At 34.6% G+C, this 19,905-nt stretch overlaps 1 long non-coding RNA gene across 1 annotated transcript in view; it reads left to right on the top strand.

Moving 5' to 3' along the window:
- LOC119538502 overlaps positions 1-19,905 on the top strand; it is a 289,526-nt gene that overhangs the window by 252,505 nt on the left and 17,116 nt on the right. The window contains exon 3 of the long non-coding RNA XR_005217564.1: positions 15,384-15,557. This is a non-coding gene — a long non-coding RNA (uncharacterized LOC119538502). The remainder of the gene's footprint in view (positions 1-15,383; positions 15,558-19,905) is intronic.

The following is a 19,905-nucleotide window of genomic DNA, read 5'->3' as shown; positions in this document are numbered from 1 at the left end:
TAAACAATGGGAATTTATTTGCTCTTTGTTTTGAGGCTGGGAAAATGTCCAAATCAAGGCATCATCAAGGCAATGCTTTCCTTCTGAAGACTGGCTGCCAGTGATCCTTGGCTCCTGGGCCACATGGCAAGGCACATGGCAGCATCTGTTGGTCTCTCCCTTCCCTTCAGGTTTCATTGCTTTCACCTTATTGCTTCAATGGGCTTTCTCTTTCTTTGTCTGAATTTAATTCTCTTATAAAAGAATCTAGTAATAGGATCAAGACCATCCTGTTTGAGGTGGGGATACACCACAAGTGAAGTAACCACATCAAAAGTCTCTACTTACAAAATGTTCACACCCACAGGAATGGATTAGATTTAAGAACATGTTTTTCTGGGGTACAAGGAGCTTCAAACTACCACACTATTTTTTACATTTAAAGAATTAAAATATTAAGCATTAGAGAATATATGGAGAATCAGAAGGTATCAAACACTCCTGATTGGAGGGAAAATTGGTACAAACATTTTGGAAAACAGCATCATGCACTAAGTTGCATATCTGCATACTCAAGATCCAACAATTTCATTCCTAGGTATATATCATCAGAAACTCATGCATAGAAAGATTGTATAAGAATGTTCATTGCTGCCCTCATACAACAAAAATTATGCAGCAATGAAAATTAATGTACTGTGGCTATGCAAAATAATATACATTAATCTTAAAGATGTGTCAGCTACCAAAGTGTATGTATTGTAGTGTACTATTTTCTAAAAATTCTAAAATTGTCAAACAATTAAACCAGGGGGAAGAAGTTACCTTTTGGGAGGAGAGAGGTGTGAAGAGGGCATAGAAAGATTTCTAGGTGCTGGTCATGTTCTAATCCTTGATCTGAATTATTGTTACATGGGTGTTCTCAATTTATTGAGCTAAATTTGTTTTGCGCACTTTCCTGTATATGTTATATACTTCACAATACAAAAGTTTAAAAATATCGATTTTAATATAAATGAAATTCTTCTTTTTATTTTCTGGTTGCAAAGATTAAGAGAGGCCTACCCAGTATAAAAACAGTATTAATCCATTTGCTTATTTGTGTGTTGTGTGTGTTTTGTGTTTATAAATCCGTAGTGAGAATCCTGACATGACTGTCAGTGAGAAAGGACAAAACTACCTACCTGGCAGCACCTTAACTCTTTTAAGCCAACAGAGATTATTTAGAAAATTACCTCTTTCAGTGAATTAAATCAGCCAAATAGGTTTGCATAGCCTTACATGCCAAATACAAACAGTAAAGCTGCTCCTACATTTAGGATTAGACAGTGGAGGCTGACTTGTTTGAAAAATTGAATTTCATTTGCCAGAAAAGAAAAACCATGTCAGTTTTAAAATCCAAACACAATGATGGTCACTGTTTTTCAAAGAAAGTGTGTATGAGGGCAGGAGGGAATGCTTCATTCCTTTTATGGACTCTTGGCAGATAACAACTACTCCTGCACAGCTACATGAATATTATCTTGAAACCAAGTACCTCAGAAAAAAATTAAAATCTGTAGCTTTTGTCAGAAATTGTGTGCTCTATCAAGACATATGTAGCCTGAGTAGGCTTATTGTTCTACTGTTAATTGAATTACCAGTTTGTGTGTAACCTGTTGGGCTTTCCACAGATTCCTTCTGTTATAACTATACTAGTGAATGAAGTAAAATAGAGGGTAGAGCTATTATCTGGCTGAATAACTGACCACAAAGATCCACAATGTAGACAATCGTGAATTACTCTGCTAATTGAAATAAGTATAAATTCTATACATTTAGAATATAAAAATCAATCTAATCAAGTAAACTAATATTTGTTTAGCATTTTTTGTGTAATTCTGTGTTTGCCATTTAAAAATAAACCTAGGCTTAAATTTTATTTTCATTTCTCAAGTGATTCCTCTTTACTTTATTTTAGAAGAATTTATTCTTTCTATTCATAAATAAATGTACAACAATATGAATATGGTTTGTTATTTAATTGGAAACTGAGATAATAAAGAAATAAAGCTTCAAGCTGAGATTCCAAATGACTGGGAATATAGTTACCTAGAGTATGCCAAAATTCAGTAAATACTAGAGAGCTTCTAGAAACAACATCTTCACACACAAAAAGGAAATTCTAAGTGTCCTTCAGAGATTTTATCACAACCATTAATCAGGGGGGTCAGGAAGTCTATCACTCATAGAGAAGTCCAAAATATTTGGGAAAAAAACTTGTAGCAAAACTGATAGTATTCAACTTCCAAGGAGTTAAAACACTGTAATTACCTCCAGAGGATGCATCTATGTCTAAGAGGGTAGTATGTAGGCAAAAGTAAACATGGATGAAAAATTTCCTCCAGTGACTGAGGCAGAGACAACAATAATTGGCCAGATAACAAAGAAGCAACATAATTTAAAGACTTCTTAACAAAATAGACAAAACCTTTCTGTCCACAGTCACATTATTCTCTACATTACACACAAAGCCTTCTGAATAAGTATATATTTAATCATGTGTTGATCTGCTGTAATCTGTAAATGGAGAAACAATGGGGATTTTATATGAAGACATCTTTAATGTGCAGGGGTGTAATAGTTTGCTAATGCTGCCAGAATGCAAAACACCAGAAATGGATTAGTTTTTACAAAAGGGGTTTATTTGGTTACACAGTCACAGTCTTAAGGCCATAAAGTGTCCAAGGTAAAACATCACCAATTGGGTACCTTCACTGGAGGATGGCCAATGGTGTCCGGACAACCTCTGTTAGCTGCATCTGTTCCAAAGTTCTGGGTTCAAAATGGCTTTCTCCCAAGACGTTCCTCTCTAGGCTGCAGTTCCTCAAAAACGTCACTCTCAGTTGCTCTTGGGGCATTTGTCCTCTCTTAGCGTCTCTGGAGCGGAAGTCTGCTTTCAACAGCCATCTTCAAACTGTCTCTCATCTGCAGCTACTCTCTCAGCTACTGTGCATTCTTCAAAGTGTCCCTCTTGGTTGTAGCTCCTCTTCAAAATGTCACTCTCAGCTACACTGAGTTCCTTCTGTTTGTTAGCTCATTTGTATGGCTCCAGTAATTTAATTCAGACCCACCCTGAATGGGTGGGCCAACACCTCCACGGAAATTATCCAATCAGAGTCATCACCCACAGTTGGGTGGGGCACATCTCCACGGAAACACTCAAAGAATTATTACAATCTAATTAACACTGATGTAACAAGATTACATCAAAGATAATGGCATTTGGGGGGGCATAATACATTCAAACCAGCACAAGGGGCTTTTAAAACTTGGATTTCTCTTAATGACTTTGTTTCTATGATCCATTGGCATGTGTGCTTAGGCTTCAATAAGAATTACCTGAACAAAATCTTGGGTAGTATTGCTGCCCACTAGTGAAGGAGCCTACCTCCTTGACCAACTGTTAAACAGCCATCACTTTCCCAATTTCCCATGATTTGACTTGAGGGTTGGGAGGGTATTTTGAAGAAAACTCCAGGAAGTTCACTGTAACTAGAAGCAGGCACAGATGGGGGGATGTAGTAAGTAGTATGATCTATTCTTGGAGTATGGGTTATCATGGCTTTTAAATGTAGCAATTAGCAAGAGATGCAGTAAATGATAAAGGTAAAATTGAAATGAACTGCAGGAAAATGTTCATCACTTCTAAGCAAGCTAAAACACAAAAGAATACTAGCACTTACGATACATTTGTTCTTACACTAAATCTATTTGCATACCTACAATCACATGCTAATATGATGGGGAAAATGGGAATGCTGATTTTGTTAATATGAATTAGCTACTTCAAATTAACTAATATTTAGAACATGTTAAGACTCAAAAAATTAAAATAGTTAATTAAGAAAGATAATCAAATTTCCTGTAGTTCTATCATTAAAAACCTTACAATTTTGTTTGGTTGTGGTAATCACAACTTTATATATTTTCAACTTTATGATCTATTGAGAAGTAATGTTAAAATCTATCATCAAATGCATCAAGTGCATCAAGTGGTTATAAGATTACAAATCTAACTTCATGTAATCTAACTTTGCATATATATCTGCATATATATGGGTATACATATTAGTTTTCATGGTTGATACTTGGTTTATAATTGTGTTTATTTTGTAAGCATATCTTTGGCATTTATAAGTTTTTGTTTTCTGGAACAGATTTTTTCTGCAGATCTGAGTCAAATTCAACATTTGGGAATAGACTGTTGCTTAGAAAGATTAAAGTGGCACTTTAAGCCATTGAGAGACACTGTAATATTATTAAGACAAAATATTTTAAGAGATGAAAGGTTTATATAAAGTAAAATTGTATCTATAGTTAGGATAAAGTGAGAATTGTGTTTCAAGGGATTACTGCATAGACTTTAGCTGGAAAGGAATTTCCCTGTGGTTTAGCATTATTAAATTATAAGTTATGGTGCTTTTGCATTTTCTTTGGAATCATCTATCATTGATCATGTCACACATGGCATTTGATGACATTATGCATGATGAGGTGTATTGTGTTCCTGGGGCCACAGTTTTACATTGTGGGTCTCATTGAGGGTAGGATTATATTCTCAGAGCTTCTTAATATAAAAATAACAGATAAACAGCACTGATTTTAAAGGCATAGGTTTGTGTGCTTTTTAAATCATCTTCCTCAAGTATCTGAACTGTTGTAGTCCCTTTGAATGTTCTTGATATATTGTAAATTCTCAATATTTGGTCAATATAATAATGCAAAAAAACTGATGCAGATATTTCTGATCATCTTTTCTGATGATCTGTTTGTAATAATTTCCTATGACCTGATTGAATCCAGAATGCTTAATGAAAACCATGTTGTTCTAGAACTTTATGACTTTGGACTAAACCACTAATTATTGCACACACTTAGTAGAAAGGGCACTAAGGCATACACTCCAGGAAAAGCAAGTCATTTATAGATGGTACATCAAAATTCTATGGTTATCAGAATTTGCTATCCAACTCCAATTTTACCTTAAATTAGTAAAGACCTCCAGGAGGATTCTGCAACACTACTTTTATTTCTTATTGAAGCATCACAAATAACAGTTCATTATGATGTGATTATTCTTGTGATGATATTATTAAATGACTGATGGTTTTTCTGAAATCCCAGGAAAACCAACAACAAAGTTTCAGTTTTTAGAAGCCTATTATATAAGTCTCCTCCTTCATTATCTCTCCATCAGCACACACTGTCATACATTTAATTCAGAGTTCCAATGGACTGGTGAGTTTGTCAGAAGACCCATCCATTAGAAACAACTTCTGTCATGTTTTTGATAAAATGTCTCCAGAAGGTTACCATGTTTATAGATCATTTTACTGTGTGAAGAATACCTGTGTAAGGTGATCATTTCTCTTGTTTTGTGGTCTGAAAATTTTGCTCACTTGGTTGGTATTTTCCAATCATGCCAGTTTTAGCCTTGAAGGACAATCTCGATCAGTTTGTACATCTTGTGTTCAGGATATCTTGTAGCTGTCTTCAAATCAGGTAACGGGATGTAAACGGTGTCTCTTTGCAAGAGAATACACTTTTCTACAATATATTTTGTTGAAATTTTTTGACAGAAATTTTCTGTATGTATCTGTCTTACAGATTTTCTCATTCCTTCATCATCTCTTTCCATAAAATAATTTTCTAACTTTTTGTTACAATGGGAATTATTCTTGCAATTATCACTATTTTTGTATCATATGAATTATTCTATCCTGCAGCTACAAAATGTGAATGCATGAGTATTTAAACATTCATGAATGACTAATGACATAATAGTATTGTATCTTTTTCTAGCACCGTAATTAGTTATCAGTGTGATCTCAAGCTAAGCACTACATTCTGCTTTTTTATTTCCCAGCCCCTGTCATCAGCTTCTTTTACTTTTTATAGTCAGTTTTCCAAGGATGTGTCTTTCATTTTAATGCTGTCTTAACTATTGGATATGTGAAATATTTTCCTAGGATATAGGAAAATGGAAATACCTGAATGGAAATATCTGCATCAGTTTTTTTTTTGCATTATTATATTGACCAAATATTGAGAATTTACAATATGTCAAGAATCCAATAAATGCTTCCCTATTCTATATTACAGCAATATAGTAAGGAAGTATATCATAATGTTTTATTTTTATTTATTATTATATTGTCATGTATTCTGTTATATTAGTATATTAATAATTTCTGTTGTTGGATGTATTTTTATTTCTTCCACTCTTCTTCAACAGATAATTCAATGGAACATGTATACACATCATAAACAAACAAAGCTTCTGAAATCTAAGTAAGAAGATGTGGTTTACCTAAATAGTTATTTTTACCCCTAAGTAGTATCTGAAGAAGACTGTTTCTTACATTTGAACTGTATGATTAGACATCTGGTTGTAAAGGAAAACTCTTGAAATATTCTCTGAATATGCTGACCCATCTGTAAAATTTGCGGGACGTATTCAATCACTATTTAAGTATTTTATGTAAGACTTCTTTGTGGGACAAAAAATAGCATTGTATATTCTTTCCCAAAGAGTATATATGTTCAATTTTGCTTAAGTTTAATAGGACATTTGCTTCTTTGAAGAATAACTTGATTTTAAGTTTATGCCAAATAAAGACATTTCTCTGGTTTCACTAAATATCAGCCTTTAATATTTCAAATTGTGACTCATTGTAGAACCATATATATATATATGTGTGTATATATATATATATATATATATGTATATATGTATGTATATATATATACACACACTCTTAATTGGATGGTAACAGAGGAAAGAAAGTTTAAATTATGTACACTGATTTTTTTAACACTAACTTCCTGAAAATAAACTTTCTTTTTCTCCATATGCACTTTATATTTTAATATGTGTCATTAAAAATGAACTGAAAATATAAAAGGGATCTTTAGAGGTCATTATCCAGTTTCCAGAAAGTACTGAGTCTAAATCATTCCTGACAGATTGGTATCTTTTCTATTTTTATAGATCTCTGGAGAGAGAGGTTGTGTATATTTAACATTTCTCACTGTGAGGAATGTTTAATTATTCCACACCTAAAATGCTCATGCTTCAGTTTCAGTTTATTAATGTTATTTTCTTTTTGGTTCTGGCGGAGGTAAAGAACAATCTTTCTTCATCTCATACTGATAATGTTTCCTATTTATGAAATCATTACTAAATTACACCTCAGGTTTCCATTTTTATTTTAATTTCTTTAATTATGTCATCTCCTTCTTTGACTTTTCGTCCAGAAATTGTTGTCCTTTATACTCTGAGCTTTGTTTTACAGATAGTATAGATATAATGTAAATTAGCATAAATCACGTCTATAAATATCAGCCTGTTTATCTATTACCATTTTATTTTAAATCAGCCAGATATATTGTCAGCAAATTTGGAGAGTATGTTTGGGATGGAGTAGCTCCAAAATCGGCTATTAGCATACTCCAGTTTTGCTTTGGGGAGCCCTTACAAAGGAGAGGCATTAAAAAATGAACCTAAGGGCTCATCAAATTTAGTGAATATGTTTGAAATGGTGTGAGTTAGATTGTGCTTTATGAAGTATACAAAATTCATTTGAAGGGTGCAGTCTGAAGGGACACCTCAAAATTAGGCAGCTGTTCACCTGAGCAGCTAAAATTGAGGCACTATAAGACGCCTGTGATACTACTTAAATAGAGAGATGATCAATGTATATTAAAATGTCATGAACATTATTTCAGGGGTGAGGTGTCAGTAATGACTATGAAAGCTGGGAAGGTGGAAATGTTCTAAAATGTGAATGGTGGTTAATAAGTGCAGTTACATATGTAAAAATTCATTGAAGTGCTCATGTATGGTTTGCACATCTTACTAAAAGCTATACCTCTGTTAAAAAGAAGATATAGAAAATGAAAAGTTGTTTGAAACATGAGCCTTGAAAATTTAAATAACAAAGGCACATGCTCAAAATTAAGGTGCTGATTTGCAACTGCACTGTTTGTAATAGAGAACTCTCAGTAGCCCATTGGAGAAATGCTTAGAGGTTTGTCTATTTAATGAATGTTAATGAGTTTTCAAAGCACTAACAGGCCAGCTAGTGGATACATGTGTGTCCATGTGCGTGTGTGTGCTTGAGTATGTGTATACATAGATATGTATTTGTGTATATATTTTTATTGTAAAAATAGTGTAAGTTTATTGAAGATAACATTAAGCAAACACAGAAAGATATAAAGTTAAATAAATTAAAAGCAACATTGTGCAGTCAAAATCACATTCAACAAAACTACTTCAATGTATTTAATCACAATCCATTTACTTAAAAGCATCAATATATTCTCCAAAGTTCCTCGTGGTTTCCACTTGGGGAAATATCTAGTGTATTGGATTATGAAATAATTCCTCTTTTGAGATGTTATTAAAAATGTTCTTATAATACACAACTTGCTACTAAGTGGCCATAATTTTTGTTCCACCACTAAAATCAAAGGTAAAATTGAATTATATTTTAAGGGTGAAATTTAGGGAGCAGAATAACTTGTTAATATTTTTAACTAAAATATTTATTTTAATTATCAAATATTATTTAAATATCATAATTTAAAATATCATAATTCAACATTTTAATTATCAAATAGCATTTAAAAATATTTCAAGGATAATAGTATTTTTCTAAGTTTATGCTTTCAAGAAAATAAGTCAGTGAAAATCATTAAACTTGCTTCTTGGAGAAAAAAATATATTGGAAAAATTCTACTATCAACAAATATTTACTCTTTCTCTATTCTATTTCAGTAACTTTAGTGTCTCAAAATATTTCCTGCCCTACCATTAGCAATTAAGTTTGCCTAAACAAACCTTCATTTATTCAACATGTGTAATGCTCAGTTGTGGCAGATACCATTCTAAGTATTTTGCAGTTATTAACTTATTTAATCCTTAAAAGAACAGTAAGAGATATGTAATGGTAAGATCTCCATTTTATTCCTGGGGAAACTGAGGCACAAAGTAAGAAGCAATCTAGAAGTGACAGATCTGGCACTTCATTCTAGACATTCTTTCTCTACACCACTCTGTACTGCTTGGTTTTAAAATATCATAATATAAAATGTAATAGATAAAGTTGGTTTGCTACCAGCATGTCCTAGTGCATATTTTACAAGTTCACCCCCTAGACCACAATCCATTATCCCCTCCTTTTGGACATCTTTGGTATTTGTATCCTACTTTTTCTTGGTCTCTAAAGCCCTGTTCTTTCATCTGAGTGTTCTCTTCCTAGCAGCAGAACCCTTTTATGAATAACATAATTATGACCAAGTGTACTTTATATAATTGAGACATTAGATGGAAAATGATTAAATAAATATCATCAGAAAAGTTGTTCAAGTGTGACTTAGTGAAACTGAAAGAACATACTCTTTGATATCACACAGACATACCTGCTGGGGAAGTCACGGACACACGCTCAGCAGCCATCGCCCAGCCCCTGCCTACCCTTGCCCCACATCCTCTTCTATTGCATGATGATGTTTCCATCTGCTTCCATTCCACAACATGGAAAGGATGAAAAGGCCCAACCAGACCTTAAATCCAAACACCGGGAACAAACAGCCCCAGCTGCTAATAAAGGCAGGAATTCTTAGTGACAGAGCTCCCTACTCCCAGTGTGGACAAATACCACATTCAAACAACATAAATTTATCTTTCTTCTCCAACATCAAGTGGGACACACAGGGTTGCCATCTACTGATGCTGACCCAAGCAGTTGGCCTCCCTGGGAGACTGGTCATGATGGAAACTCTTCCCTGCTCTTTCGGACCTTTTCTGCTGTGTAAGTAATAAAGTAGTCATTTGCTGAAAGTTTCCATTGTGCCCTGATCCTGTGTTTCCATGATGCATCATGTAGTAACTCATTTCACAGCACATTTGGTAAAATCCATTAGCCTCTCTAAAAGTAATTTCTCATCAATAAAATAAGAATAAGAATAGCTCCCTGGAAGGTTGTTTGCAAGAAATAAATGGTGCAAAATAACAGCATTATGCCTGGCATTTAGGGAGTACTGGGCAAATGTTAATTTTCCAATTTTTCTTTTCTCTTACCACTTGATAATGAATTAATCAGCTACTTAAACTATTCTTAAGTTATATGCTGGCAATCAGGAATGACATGGTTTTCAGGCATTCTAGTTAGGGAGAGTGTGTAGGCAAAACCTAATAAAAATTTGGTTGTTTTTCATGCTAAATAAAAGTTGCCTTCCTGATGTTAAATTTGCTGGCATTAATCATACAAAAAAAGAGGAAATCCAATTAGGTATTTTGGATTGGACCAGTATTTTTCTTTTCCAATATAATTATTTGGATCCCCTGCTCAGGTTTTTACTAGGCTGTAACCAAGCCGAGGCTACAATCTCATGTGAGGTTTGAGATCCTCTAACAACCTCTGGACATTGATAGTGCTCAGTTCCATGTGGTTGTAGGACGGTGGCCTTCAGTTCCTAGACGCTATCACCATTCACTGCCACATAGCTCTCTCTACATGACAGTTTCATTCTTCCAGATGAACAGGAGTACATCTCTGCTACTTCAAATCTCTCTGAATTCTCCCCTGTTTGACCCTAAATCTGCTTTAAAAATGGTCACCTATTTAGGTCAGGCCCCCTCCCCCCAGGATAATCTCCCTCCTGAGTATTTTAATGTCAACTGATTAGGGACTTTTATTACTACTGCAAAATCCCTTCCCCTTTGCCATATAATTTACCCTAAGCAGAAGAGCGATATCTGATCATATTTATAAGCCTGCTCACACATAAGGTGAAGGGATTATACAGGGCATGTACATCAGGATTGTGGTGATCTTGTAGGTCACATTAGACTTCTGCCTACCACAGGTTGTTCTAAGTTTGTCAAGATCTCTCAATATCCTCTCTATTAAAGCCAACCTTTCTCTTCACTGTTAGCCCACACGGCTTTTTGCCTCAAGCAAAAGTACCCTTAATGTACTGGAATTATTTGATCCTTACATCTCCTAACTTTGGGTATAAATTAGACTCCTGTTGAAACAATTAGCAACTCAAACTAGTTTATGCAAATGAACAAACAAACGGTGTTTATTATAGGGACTCAGGATAGGAATTTTCATAAAATCAAAGGCAGTAAGACTGATGAGCCTCAGAACAAAGCATGTGCCTCTGTGGGGAGGGCTGGCCTAAACTCAGAAGTTGCCCTCTCTACTTCTCTAGTTCCCATCTGCATTGATTCTTGTTTCTCCAGTCATGCTTCCCCTTTATACCAACCTGCAGGACTCAATTAGGGCAATTCAATTGTAACCCCAAGGATATACCACTGCATACATAATACAATGGCAAGCAAACAAACACCTGAGAATTCAAGTTGCTGGTGAGGATGACGAGCAAGGGGAACTCTCATACATTGCTGGTAGGAATGGAAATGATACAGCCACTTTGCAAAACAGTTTTTCTATTGCATATAAAGTTAATTATGCACTTACCTTATAACCCAGGAATTCTACTCCTAGATATCTGCTCAAGAGAAATGAAAATAGCATGCCCATGCAATGATTTATACACTAATATTCATAGTAGCTTTTTTCATAATAATCCCAGACTTGAAAAAATGTAAACATCCACCCCAACCCCCCACTCCCGACTGGTGAATGGATAAAATAACTGAGGTAAATCCATACAATAAAATATTACTCAACAATAAAAAGGAACTAAACACTGATATATGCCATGCGGTAGAGTGAATACTGCCAACTCCCTTTCAAAGATACCTACATCCTAATCCCAGGAACCTGTGAATGTTACCTTACATGGCAAAAGGGGCTTTGCGGGTGTAATTAAATCAGGGATCTTGAGATGGTGAGATTATCTGGATTCTCCATTTGGGCCTGGTGTAATCACAAGTGTTCTTATAAGAGGGAGGCAGAAGAGGAGACAGAGGAGAAAGTGATGTGACAACAGAAGCAGAGAGTGGAGTGAAGCCTCCAAGAGCTAAGGACAGCTGGCAGCTCTAGAATCTGGAACAGACAGGAATGGATGTTCCCTGGCGCCTCCGGAAGGAACCACTCTTGCTCACCTTTAGTCCATTGTCTCATTTTGGAGTACAATGTATACTCATTTGGAGTATAATGATTCCATGTTTACAGCATTCTGGAAAAGGAAGAAGTATAGGGTCAGGAATCAGGCCTGTGGCTGACAGAAGGTACAGTGAGGGGAGGAGTTGGACTATAAAAAAGCAGGGAGAGAACTTTGGGGGTGATGGAAATAGTCTATATCATGTTAGTGGTGATAGACACATAACTGAATAAGGTTGTTGATATTTGGGGAACTACACACCGAAAAAGAATAAATTTTATTTTATTTTATTCTGATAAACAAACAACAAATAATGACCAGAGAGTTAAAAATTATGCTGCACAAAAATGACAACCAGACACACCGTTTCCCTATATGGAATTAAGAAAATAGAGGCAGTTTGCTCAGAAAAGAATGCACTGGCTTTTGGACAGGCTGTTACACCCCTCCAAATACACCACCTTCTCACCAGAACAATCTGCTTGTCACCCCTGTCCAAGAGATACAAAGTCCTGAAGTGAGGTTGTTCCATTTCTTATAAAGAATTTTACAGTTCTATTTGCTTATCTTCACCGAGTTAAAAATACCAATATTTATTCTTGGGAACTTATAGCTGGATAAAATTAAATTGTGTTGGATTTTGTGTATGCAATAATGCCTACCCAACCCTATCAAATCTAATCAAAGTGGTTTTTTTTTTCTCAAATGTGATTTTCTTGCCTTCCTCTTTCATTTTGAACCTGACTTCCAATATTTATGGAACAAATTTTTTGTTCTAGAATTGAATATTCATTGAAACTGTTACTAAGAGAATGCCACCTGTATTCAGGATTTACCTTTCCTTTCTCTCTCTGCTCAGTTCTTACTTTCTTTAAGCTTCTCTCTTCTTTAGCGTCTCTTTCTACTTTGGGTCCAGACCTTTTTTCCTTACTTAGTGGTCTCCGAACAAGAAAATCCATTGAGATTAAAAAACTATAACTTAATATTACTATTTTTTTTCTAAAAATAAAAAGATGTATATATTTACTGATATTTAGTATAAGAATTGATACTGGTTCTCTTTATTGAGCCATTTATCAGATGGTAAAGCCTAACAGCCATAGGTGTTAAGCAAGGTAGCCAGAGGGAAGACTGAACATTCCATGATATAAAGTGTTGCTGTTTTTTTCCAATTTTGTCCAATTAAATAGATTTATACATTTTTGTAATCTGAGATAGTAAACAAATTCCAATACTTAGTCATGAGATGGATCAAGACCATGGCTGTCATTTGACCATATAGATATTTGCTGGTAATGTAGAGAAGAGCACCAAAAGAGTTTTGAGTTTAAAGATGAACTATTAATTTATAAATGAAAGTATTTGAATTTACTGATCTTTTCTATCATGAACAAGTGGCTTTCTGTTTTATACCTAGGAATTTTTTTCCAAAATATAAACATTATCTCTCCTTTCAAAATAAAAGTGAGGTTTTAAAAATGAGTGTAAAAGTAACTGCTTTTAAAAGAAACTTGCATTATACAGAGAGCATTTTGAATACAGAACTTCGGAAATTTGTCTATCATGATGAAATTTATTGAAAACAATAGGCATGTTACCTATAAAAACTTACATATCTTTAAACTAAAAATAAAATAAAATAAACTTATTTGGGATTTTCTAACTTGTTTTAAAATCATGCAAAAAATCATCCAAAAGAAATCTTGCAGTGGATTTTGAAACTCTTTGCAAAAACCATAAAATAAAACCCATTAGTGTATAAGAACAACTGACTGAAATCAGGAAGGATGAAAATTTCCAGCCAAATGCCACAAATATTTGCATAATTAACAGGTGAAATTTTAAAAAGTTGTATCCTGAGTCTTTAAAGTTTCCTCTTCTTGGAAAAGAAGCTCTAAAAAAAAAAATTACTTAGAAATTCCTAGAAGAATTTCAGAGAGAAATCAAGAATTAATACTTCCTCATAGCCTCAGTTTCTGCTTACTGTCTAATAAAATAATTGTAGTCACAATGTATACAAAAATAACTTAATATTTAGCTTGAAATTTACATAAATTAAACCCTGCACAGATGCTATAAAGCTTTTTATTTATTTCTATTTATGTTATTTGTGTATTTATGATCTACACTATTAGACAAAGTTATATTATTTTATAGATCCTCCATTGTTCATGGTGTTAGGCTAATATAAGGAGTGAATTAACATAAGTTATCTAGCTTCCTGCTGAGCTCTATGTGTAAATTAATTAAATAGAAACTCCCCCCTTTGCCCCTCTTAGATTTGGAAATAAATTATGAAAATATTGGCTCTTGGGGAAAATATTAGGATAAAAAAAAAAGACTCACTTATGTTTCTCCCACTTTCTTTGGTGGATTATTATTTCTTTAACTTGTAAAACTCTCCTGGAGACTAGTGCTGAATTAATCCATAGTTTGCTTATAAGGAATGAAAATAGGTGGTACTACAAAGAGCATTCATAAAATTTTAGTGTTTAAGAGGAAGGTTTTAGTCTAATACTTTCTTTTAAGAATTGGGCAGGTATTTGTCTTATTCATACTGGATGCCTTATTATAGTCTTTATCTCTCTACTATAAAACACTGACACTTTTTGGCTGGACAACTCTCTCCCCTTTCTATTTGTGTTTAGAATTGAGTAATTGTGCTCATATCTTCTTATAAAACAAATCTCATTTGATTAGTAGACCAAATCAGCCTATTTGTATACAGAACCCCAAGGGACTAGAATTTAATCCCTTGAAAGTACTTTGCATTCTTAAGAGTCAGGAGCAAAGCTAAAGTAAATTGATGATGAGAGGCACCAATGCCTAAAATCCTGGATGGAGCTGACAGATACACTCTTTGTTCTATTAAAAGCTTGTAGACAACTTGTTTTTCCCAATCACTTCTAAGAGAGACTGAGAGTGAACACAATTCAAAACAGCAATAGAAGCCTTTTGGGCCATTGATGAGAGAACATTAATGGTCTTCTACTAATTCTTTAAAAACCTAAATTTAAATGAATGCTGCTTTGCTAGAACTACTCCCTTTGCTTGTTTTGAGACAAACAGCATGAATTACCTCTATGATTATCTTTACTGCTGGTGTCATGTGGACACTTTTGATTTTTGTTCTGATTCCCTAGTTGGTATCTGAAAGTGGGGAAATTGTGTTATTTGCTAATTTTCAGTTCCAGTTATGATTTTTATATTATGCTTGGGGATTTTTTTGTAAGTTTATAATCACTGGTTTTCAATCTCCTTCTCCCCATGAACTGCAGGTAACCCAACAGAAAGACCATGAGAAGAATGGTCACTTACTACCATTATGAAAGGTAACCAAAATAAATACTGGCTACCAAATCCAAATGAACCAAAGAAGAAAAGGCAGCACAGAGGCAAACCAGGCTCGTAGGAGACCCATGTGTGGATAGGTTGTAAATGGATGAAGAGAGGTGAGTTTGGAAGCACTCCATCAGCTTGCAGGAAATGGATCTGGGATCTTTTTATGCTCTATCCACAATCAATGGATTTGCCATAATGAGACCACTTCAGAGGCTTTAATGTTCATTTTCAACTGACTTCCATAATTCTCTTGAGAGTTTTTTTTTAATCAGGCTGGAGATCAAAGATGTGTCCTTTTTATTTGTTTAAATAATACATAATTATTAGCATATATTAATATATACCATGCTGTTACCTGTTCCATCTATTCCCCAAAGTACACACAGGTGTTTCCTGCTAGCACTTCCTCTTCTTCACAGCTAAACAGTGGTCCTAGTGCTCTTCCAGATCTTTCCAGTGTTCCTTTGAGACTGATTTGCGGTTGTGTTGCTAAGTGAATGTGAAAGCAGCCTCTTGTCTCTGATTTTAAGAATCTGTGAGTTTTCCCCTTTTATCTCCTAGGAACTAGTACCCCAGGGCAGTCTTATCTGTGACCTTAATCCACAGGGACTTATGGGTTGAGGCCAGGGATGCTGCACCCACTTCCTGCCATGCCCAGAATTTGAGGTTGTGTAGTCCCTACTTTAAATTCCCGGATCTGTGGCCCAGTCCTGAATCACCTCAGCTAGATCTTTCTAAACCTCTTTATTTGGCTGGTAATTAGATTTTTTACTTTATTCCAGTTTAATTTTAGGGCTATCTCCCAGGGACCTCAGCTTGTCTGATTTTCTACTGTTTTAATCAGAACTTTGCCATTTGGGAATGGCAAATGGCCAAATCCCAAATAAACTAGCATAAGCAAAATTAAAGAGAAATATAGTGGTTTCCATAGCTGATAATCCTCCATATATACCTTTCCAGACTTTTACATTTCTCTATAGTTCTTTGGTTACATCCTGCAGAGAGACCTTCAATTTGAGGGACACTGGCTACTACTAATGCTAAATTCAGCTTTGATTATTTAAGATCTGAGGAGAAAATACAGTAAAGGACTGTAGCTCCCGGGTCATATGCTCATGGATGGACCATTCACTGGGTCTGGATGGGGAATGGTACCAGACTGAAAAGCCTTAGTCATGTGCACCCTCCCGCAGTCAATAAGAAAGGAAAGGGCTGATGCAAGAAAAGGCTGATGGGGAAACTTTCTGAAAAACAAAATCAACATACTTTCTTTTTCCTAGGTCTTTTTTTCAAATTGCATTATTGAATAACTTATCCCCTATGTTTAGTCCTCTTCCCACCCCAGCTTAAGTGGCTGGGCAGAATATACTAATTATCTGCTGGAGTCTAAAATGGAGGACTGCATCTAGAATATAACTGAAAAACAATTAGACTAAGAATCATAATTCCTGTGTCCTAATACCAGTTCATTAGAAACTCAGTGTAAGTTCTTGGACTAGTTACTTAAGGAATTTGTGACTCAGTTTTCTCTCCTTTAAAATGATAATAGTAAAAATAATATCTTATAGTGTTGATTTGAGGACTAAATTAGTGAATATATATATACTGATCTCTTAGAATAGTTCCTGGCAGACAGTAAAAGCAATATAAGCAGTAGCTCTCATAATAATAATAATATTAGTATCTCTAGGACCCAATTTCCTTATCTATAAAATCAAAGACAGGCTCTAGATGACAGTCTCACACTCGAATGTCTCTTCCGCCTAGATATAATGCATAAATTAGTGAAACAAAATCTGGAGAAACAGGAGTGCTTGAGGCAGGTGAAGGTAAGGGCACGTGGCTCACCTGTAGGCAGAAGTCACTACTTACCCTTGGCAGCTGTTTCATGATATGACTGTATTTCCACTTTTATCAGATCTCCTCATTTTTCAAGAGGAGTTAGAGCTGGATTTTTATGTAACTATCCCAACTTGTAATTAGGGAATTAAAAAAAAATTCTTAGTGGTACAAATCAAAAACAGCATGTCTGTAGATGATCAGTCTGAAAATTCTAACTTTACATAACTGCAGGTAATGATCCTCTAATCTGTCTGATTTTAATCAAGATAGAGAGCTGAATTGTTGGATTCTGGCCTCTGAACAATTTTTATGTAAATACTGGTCTAGTACATGAGAAACTGAAAGTTAATCTAAAAATCATCTAAAGCCCAAACATTTCTCCTGCTCTTGTCTGAGAGAAGTCTGACCCTAATGCCATCCTTTGTTGTAAAGTGGCCCCCTTCTAGTAGTTTTCTTTTTTTTTTTTAATGAAAAACACTTCCAAACAGAAGACATGAACAAGTGATTTTGTTTGAATAAGGAAAGATGTACCAATTAAACTTTAAGAAAAACCTTGCAATAGTATTTATCTTCAATTAAAAAGGACAACAGAAGTCAAAGAGTTTTGTTTCATTAATTATGTTTGTGAACATAAAAGGAGATTTAGGGTGAATTCTATCAAAAGAAAGAAAGAAAGAGTGAAAGACAGAGAGAGAGGGAGGGAGAGAGAGAGATTCTTTCTTATTTGGAAGGCCCCAGATACGTAATCTAAGTTATCAGTGAATTTATTACCACATAATTTCATATTTGCAGTTTAAATTTTCAAGATCTATATTCTTCATTCAGAAAACTCATATTCATAATTGGGGAAATTGCTGCCAGATACTGCAAGTTCTAGTTTCGGTCAATCAAATACAGCAACTGATTTTTCTGTACATCTATTTCATTTATTTAGATTTAAATTGTTGGACTACAATGGGATATTGTTTTACATGTAGTAGAATGACTAAAATTTAAAACAATATCATCAAATGTTAATGAGGATGTAGAACTCTCATTTACTACTGGTGGAGGTTTGAAATGAATCAACTACTTTGCAGTTTCATATTTCCTTTTAAAGTAAATATATTTAGCCTATGACCTAGCAATTCCACTCTTAAGAGAAATGTGAACATGTTCACACAAAGATGTAAAAAACTGTTCACAACAGCTTTTTTTCATAATGTCTGAAAGCTGGAAACAACCCAAATGGATAAAGAGAATGTCACATAGCTATACAATTTTTATCTAGTAGAAAAAAGAATGAATTACTGATACACGCAACAACCTGGATGGATCTTAAAAAACATTATGTTAAATGAAAGAAGCCATTCACACACAAAAAAATTGTGTATTGTACAGTTCCATTACATAAAATTCAAGAACAGGTAAACCACATCTATGACAATAGATATTACATAAGTGCTTGGGAATGTGGAGACTGACTGGAAGACAGCCTGAGAGAACTCTGGAATGATAGAAATGTGCCTCTTAATTGGGATGGTTTTCAAAGCTGTATACATTTATTAAAGCTCATTAAACTGTACACTTAAAATCTATGCATTTAACTGTATGTTAATTTTACCTCAGTAAGTGTTTCGGTTTGCTAATGCTGCCATTATGCAAAATACAAGAAATGGATTGGTTTTCATAAAGGAGGTTTATTTGGTTACAAATTTACAGTCTGAAGGCCATGAAAATGTCCAAATTAAAGCATCAACACGAATATATCTTCACTGAAGGAAGGCCAGTGGCATCTGGAAAACCTCTGTTAGCTGGGAAGGCATGTGGCTGGTGTCTGCTGATCCCGGGTTGTGTTCCAGCAACTCTCTCAGCTCCTGTGCATTCTCCAAAATGTTGCTCTTGGGGTGTTTTGTCCTCTCTTAGCTTCTCCAGAGCAAACTCTGGGCTAGCATCTCCAAAGCATCAGCAAAAGTCTGTTTTCTATAGCCATCTCCAAAACATCTCTCTCAGATGCTCTGGCACCTTCTGTTTGTGAGCTCTTTTATAGGACTCCAGTGACTAAATTAAGACCCACCCTGAATCTGTGGGGTCCATATCTCCATGGAAATAATTTAATCAAACATTTGGCTCCCAACTGATTGAGTCACATCTCCATGAAAACACTCAATCAAAAGATTCCAACCTAATCAACACTAATATGTTTACCCCTACAAGATTTCATTAAAGAATATGGCTTTTTGGGGGACATAACTATATCTAAACTGGCACAGTAAGATAGTAAATGGAAATATAATTGTCTTAAATTTTCAGGAAAATTGGTAAAAATATGCCAGTCTATATTTTTTTCATTAGACAATCATATTATACACTCATATTTGTGATCAGTTCAACTTAACTTTGGGTCTTGCTAGAAATTGGGGTAGACATGTTTTCCTTGTGGATCCAAAACCAAGGAGGTTGATTTTGTTTAGTAATTAAATTTTTATTGTTCATACTTAATAGTAGCATGGAAGAGAATGTATTTCACACCTTCACCTCAGACAACTGTCATCCCCTGTCACTCTCCCTAGGTTTTAGAAGTCCTAATCCAGTAGACAACTCAGCATCCCTGAACAAATCATATTCTTTCATAAA

This window comes from Choloepus didactylus, chromosome 1 (assembly GCF_015220235.1).
Source record: "Choloepus didactylus isolate mChoDid1 chromosome 1, mChoDid1.pri, whole genome shotgun sequence".
Taxonomy (NCBI): Eukaryota; Metazoa; Chordata; class Mammalia; order Pilosa; family Megalonychidae; genus Choloepus; species Choloepus didactylus.
The sequence above is the reverse complement of the archived record's forward strand: the minus strand, read 5'-3'. Positions and strand labels throughout refer to the sequence as shown.